Below are 6,777 nucleotides of genomic sequence, written 5' to 3'. Positions count from 1 at the left end.
AATTTAGCTTGAAAATATATACTTAGCCATACACACATGAGACAGGCCTTCTAATATACCAATATATATTAAACTAAGTAAAAATAACAACTGATCTGTTAGACTTTTTAAATGCAAAACTGCTGTGACTTCAATGGAAACTGTACACATAAGGACTAAATGGATGATATTAACTTTCTTTAGAAAAAAAGCAAAGAAACTGAATCTAATAACAATACCTTCTTGTCTATAATGCATTTCATCTCAAAGATTTCCAAAGTGCTTTACAAACTATGGCAAACATTTTCAGAGGCCAAGGCCTAAGCTTTGGTACCTAAATCTATAGGGAAGTACCTAAGTGTGAGGCCTGATTTTCAGGGCTTGGGCATTCACAGATCCAGCTGAAACCTAAGTTTAGGAACTCGGGTCTGAAATATTGGGCTGTGAACATCCAGAACCACTGAAATGCAGACATCTCTGGTATGGAAGGTATTAGACAATAGTATAATGCACAACAGTGAAGAAAGAAGACAATTTAGGCAAAAACACCTGGGCAAACTTCTACTCTTACAAAAAGTGCTGTGGGATCTTTAATATCGACACACAGCAGACAGGACCTGAGTCTTAAGAATCTCATCCCGAAGAACCTCTCACAGTAAACTGGGTGGCACTCATTTTGTCTACACTGAAAGGATAGGTTCCAGAGAGCTCACCCTGCTAGACTATCTGTGAAACTATCTTGGCAAAGGGTCCCCTGTTCCTTGCACACAGCTCTCATCTAAGACCTGATATACTCACTACACCAAACACACGTCTTACAAGATACTTATCCATAAAGAGTAACACATAAGGTATCTACAGAAAGCTCAGAATTATTCAAGACTCATAATCATTGTGAGATATATGTATGGATAATATTTAAGGAATAATGTATTTATATTAAAAGCATGCTTTATGGACTTGCAGTAGAAATTAGTTACTAGGAGATGATGTGCCTCTGTGATGACCAATTCTAGCAAAAGTCCATTGTCACCCCTCCCAAATCAGCTGGAGAGGTAATGCAAGATTCTACTGTCTACTCTTGCCACAGCTAAGGGAAAACCATCAGAGAAAATGTGGAACAATCCCAACCACTTAAAGGTAGGAAAGAAACTCTACAACAAGGCAGGTGTTCTCCCTGTCTGTGAATAGAAATAAAAACCTGTTTTCAGTATAACAGAGCATAGGGAAAGGCACTCTGGGTGCATTCACTGAGAAAAGCTCTGGTTGAATGGGGTGCTTTCCTGAACATTTGGCTCCTTGTTCTCGAGAAACCAGCCAGCTCGGCCACAGATTGAACTTTGGGGAAAAAATCTATTTATTAGACAGGAAAGATAACTCTTGATAAGTGTAGATCCAGGTTCCTGTTTTATGTTTTTGATTTGTATTGTAACTACTTGTTTCCACTGCTCTCTCGTTACTTTTTATTCTTTCTTAAATAAACCTTCTTTTTTTTTATTTTAAGTGCTCACAAGTGCTGTGTGGTTTACAGGAATGGGGATTTAAGGTAAAACTGGTGACCTGGGGTATGCTGCACCTTTGGGTGTAGAGGTTCTGTAAGCAGCCAATGTCAGGGGCTGCACATCACAGGGGAGCTATTCAAAGGGATTCAAGGATTGGCATGCACCTAGTGTTAACCTCCCTGACAAAGAAAGGGCTGGCATAAGCCCAGAGGAGGGTGCTTCAGTGGCCAAAGCACTGGCAGTGTCAGGGAGCTGACACCCAAATACCACAGGAAAGACTCACTCTCATTGGAGATAGGGGGTAACATTGTGACTGGGTGCCCCAACAACTGATACACTACCCTTCCTGTGGTGTGTGAACAATCCTCAAATTACACACATGACTTTACTCTAAAAAGCATCTGAATGAAAATGGTACCTCTTTACTCACTGAATCTGATCCTTGTGTGTCAATTCAGAGTCATATCTGCTGATTCTAGTGTCAAACGTACATTTTTAGTACCTTTAGTTAGCCCTGCAGAGCCAACATAGCTAAGAAGGAGTGATCTGGATTCTGTTCCATCTATGCATCATCAACAAAACTGGCTGCTAAATTCCAGTTATAGATATAAACAGTTATCCCGGTGCAGCTCCAAAGAAGGCAAACAGAGATTGCACAGTTCTCTGTAAAGGTATAATCTAAAGATAATGGGGTTGCATAGATATCAGTTGGCCTCCAAAACCTTTATTACTGGTAATGATATATAAGAATAAAAGAAGCTGCTTGGCTCTCAGGTGCCAGGGTGAGTTTGTAGGGTTGGCAATTATAAAAGGAAATGTATTTTATTGTAAACTGAGAACATTTGATATGGAAATTATTGAAAGACAGTAAACCTGGAACCCCATGATGGTACTTTTAATGAGTCGCTTTTCAGAGCAGAACTGCACTTTAAACTTCAACTTCAACATGTTAAGTTCTTCTTTTCCTTCATTCTGACCAGAATTGAAATTGGATGTCTATCATTTCCCTATCCATATGCTTCTACACATACACACAAAAAAACAAGTCTTCATCATATTACTGAGAACTGATCAGCATTCAAAGATAGCTATCATGGGCTGTGCACAACCATGTACTTGTCTAGTTTATTCCTGCCATTATCACAGTTATGCACACAAATGGTGAATTAGGTTATCTAATTGGTCATTTGCACATGGATTTGTGGTAATCAGCTCTTTGCTGCTGAACTTATGAAATCCAGTATGGCTGATGTGTCCTGGTTAAGCCACTAATGAATTTCAGTTTTCAGTGCATATTATGAAAGGCTATAAATCAGAAGAAAATTGACATATTTGTACCATTTGGTCCCAGTTATTTTTTCCATCACCAATTTGTCCTAAACTCTGACACACCACTCTGCGATGTTTGCTGCAGACACCTGTGTCCATGACGAGGAACATTGCACTGTTTCATCCGAACTGTGTATGCATCTACCTTTGGTTGGTGTGGTAGCCATCCTTCTGAACTGCTGTGAGCCTTTGATGTGTGAGTCTCATACTTTCTTCTGTGTGAATGCCACAAATTCCGTTGTGTGTGTGGAATGCAAGCAAACCTTGCTCACAAAATTAAGTTTCAGAAACACAGGGTTAATGTTACTTTTACTCACCTAAATCATCAGGTTGTTTTCAACCATGTAATTTTGAGCCTAGCTGAGTTTTTCCCCACGGACTGACTCACAGCCATGGTGGGTTTGCTTCTGTGTCACATGGCCTTCCAGTGTTCCTGATGAGCTGTTAAACTGTCAACCACTGATGCAAACTAGGGGAGCGGATATGGAGTAAAAAATTCAATGAATTTTCAGTGAATATATTGAAAACATTAAGTACCCAACTGGCAGCTCTGAAATCCTCTGTTTATCCACCAAAATGTACAGTACAGGGAGCAACCATGGAGCATGATCCTACACTTCAAGTCTTCAAACCTGCTTCAGCCCTGATCTGGACAGAACTCCCCTAAGGACAAGACAATAGTTCCCTCCTGTCTTCATTCACTTTTTGACCTCTTTACTGAAACTGCCAATAAGGCAGCCAGCTGTGATGTGGACACCTCTCGAGCAGGAGAAGAACGAAGACCACCAACTAATTTTAAACAGGCCACTGAGCAGCCATGAAATGCTAAATGATTTGCTGCCACTACTAATTTGGGCTGAGTTTGGACTAGTGACAGGTCCTATAGCTCATTACCAAATCCCAGCTATCTGGCCTGACTTCCTCCAAGTGGCTGTCTCCACATCTAGACTACCATCCACCATAAATATAAAAGCCAGAAGTGACCACGTGCTCAGGACAACCATAAACTTCAGTGACAGAAGCCAGAAGGGAAGCCGGGTGGATTACTCCAACTGCCCTGTTCTGTACACTACCCTGAAGTTCTGGCATTGGCCACTGTCGGAGACAGGATACTGGGCTAGATGGACCATTGGTCTGACCCAGTGTGGCCATTCTTATGTTCTTATGACTTTAAAGTGAATGAAAAAGTGGGAAAAAAAAACAAATTTAATCTATACTGCATTTTTATGTATACATTATTTACAAATGCAATATATTAACCCTTGTCAAGTTTCTTTCCCCACTCTGAACTCTAGGGTACAGATGTGGGGACCTGCATGCAAGACCCCCCTAAGCTTATTCTTACCAGCTTAGGTTAAAAACTTCCCCAAGGTACAAACTTTGCCTTGTCCTTGAACCGTATGCTGCCACCACCAAGCATGTTAAACGAAGAACAGGGAAAGAGCCCACTTGGAGATGTCTTCCCCCAAAATATCCCCCCAAGCCCTACACCCCCTTTCCTGGGGAAGGCTTGATAAAAATCCTCACCAATTTGTACAGGTGAACACAGACCCAAACCCTTGGATCTTAAGAACAATGAAAAATCAATCAGGTTCTTAAAAGAAGAATTTTAATTAAAGAAAAGATAAAAGAATCACCTCTGTAAAATCAGGATGGTAAATACCTTACAGGGTAATCAGATTCAAAACATAGAGAATCCCTCTAGGCAAAACCTTAAGTTACAAAAAGACACAAAAACAGGAATATACATTCCATTCAGCACAGCTTATTTTACCAGCCATTAAACGAAAGGAAATCTAACACATTTCTAACTGGATTACTTACTAACTTAACAGAGTTTCTGAGACTGCATTCCTGATCTGTTTCTGGCAAAAGCATCACACAGACAGACAGACCCTTTGGCCCCCTCCCCCCCACCTTTGAAAGTATCTTGTCTCCACATTGGTCATTTTGGTCAGGTGCCAGCGAGGTTATCTTACCTTCTTCACCCTTTACAGGTGAAAGGGTTTTGTCTCTGGCCAGGAGGGATTTTATAGCGCTGTATACAGAAAGGTGGTTACCCTTCCCTTTAATTTTATGACAACCCTGTACTATCATGTGACACCATAACGTCTTTTAAGGAAAGTACAGAGTGAAGACTATTTGGATGTTTATAATCTATTGTGCTATCCTATGCAATCGGTAGGGAATACAGGTTCTTGTATCTGGACAAATTCGTGCAGTAGCTTTGATAGGATTAAATACCAATTGGGTAAGGGTTAATTTAAGAATGGCCAGCACTTTTTAAAATAAAACTGAGTGATCTTGCAGACACATCATCAGCTTGGACTAAGTGCAGCTATCCAGAGCTCCAGCTAGATAATTGGAATCAGATGGGGTCCCTCCCCCAACAAGACCCAAGTATTCTGGTTGCTGTAACAACTTGTTCCCCATGCCTCTCTTCTGATGTCATTCTTGGAGGGCATTGCTTTGGAATGTAGTAGGGACAGTAGCTGGGATAAGGAGGTGTGATGCCTGGAAATACAGACCATAAACCTGCTCTCTGGGCTTTGGGGAGATATTATGTTTGAATCCAGACTCCAAGAAAGCAATTCCTGCAGAACTCAAAGGTGATCACTTTCTCAGGGACACCAAACGCTTGTCCAGCGGAGTGGAGAGCTGTTGTTGTCATCTGGAGGCTGAGTAGTTTAGGAAAGGAGTATGACGTAGTGGCTAGAATAGGACAGTAGAAAGCCAAACTCCTGGGCTCTTTTCCCAGCACTAGTCTTAATCTACTTTTTGGAAAAACCACTTCAGCCTCCTGGGCTTCAGTTTACTCATCAGTAAAATGGGTGAAATTATCCTTATGTCACAGGGGGGATTGTTAGACTTAATACACATTTGTAAAGTATTATGAGATCCTCAGAAGGAGGGTTCTATAAATGGGAAGATAATTGTTGTTATTTTTGTGACTGAAAATATATTGAGAAGAGGCTTGCTCTCGGTATTTCCATGTTAAGTGAGTTGAAATCTGGCGAGGCTCATGCAGATTTAAAAGTGAAATAAAGCAAGGGCACACATTCTGACTTTACAGAACCTGAGCACCAAAAGATTCTGGCTCTCCTTCAACTCCCCAGGTATATTACTACTCCGGTTGATAGTGCACTAAAAGCCTACACAGGTCATCCCTCTCAGATAACACGCGTAGCCAGTTACAGACCCTCTTCCTTCTGCATTCATTTCAACATTATAATAATTTTAAAGTACCGGTATATAATTTGATTAGAATCTTCTTTAACCACAACATATACGACACAGCCCCTTGTTACAATGGACACAATAAGTGAGAAGTTCAAAAATCCTGCAAGCTTAACTATGTCTAGAAATCACATATAAATCCCAATGGTGCGCAATCAATCCAGATAACCATCATTTTTCACATATGTCTAATCTCATTATCTACATAGACCCAATCCTGCAAGCCTTCTGTATAACTCCCACTTGCTTCAATGGGAACACTATATATAAAAGGCTTACAGGATCAGGCAACAAATGTCTTTCATTCTTTAAATATAAACCCATAGAGATATAGTCCGTCACTCTTACCCTCCCCACCAGCATTCTATATAAGACTCTCCTGACTGCATAGTGTCCAGCCACACCATTACAGTACCAGAATTTTATCTGGGCTACCATATCTAACTGCAATGTCATTCAATACCAACATTTTGGCTCCTTGGTATGAACTGAAGATGAAGGAAGCCAAACAATACAACCAGGAGTAGGTTCACTGCTCCAGCAAGGTGGGTGTGACATGAATGAAGAGGCAGGGTCTAATAAAACAGCACTGGCTGTAATGTAGACAGGAAGGGTAAATAAGCCAAGCTAAGGAGCACCCGGTGGTTGTTGGAGGATGTGGAAATATCTTGATGCTTTCCACCTAATACAACAAGCTCTTTTCCTAACACGCACCCTGTTACCTGAATCC

This window comes from Lepidochelys olivacea, assembly GCF_965140295.1.
Source record: "Lepidochelys olivacea isolate rLepOli2 genome assembly, chromosome: 7".
Lineage (NCBI taxonomy): Eukaryota > Metazoa > Chordata > Testudines > Cheloniidae > Lepidochelys > Lepidochelys olivacea.
The sequence above is the reverse complement of the archived record's forward strand: the minus strand, read 5'-3'. Positions refer to the sequence as shown.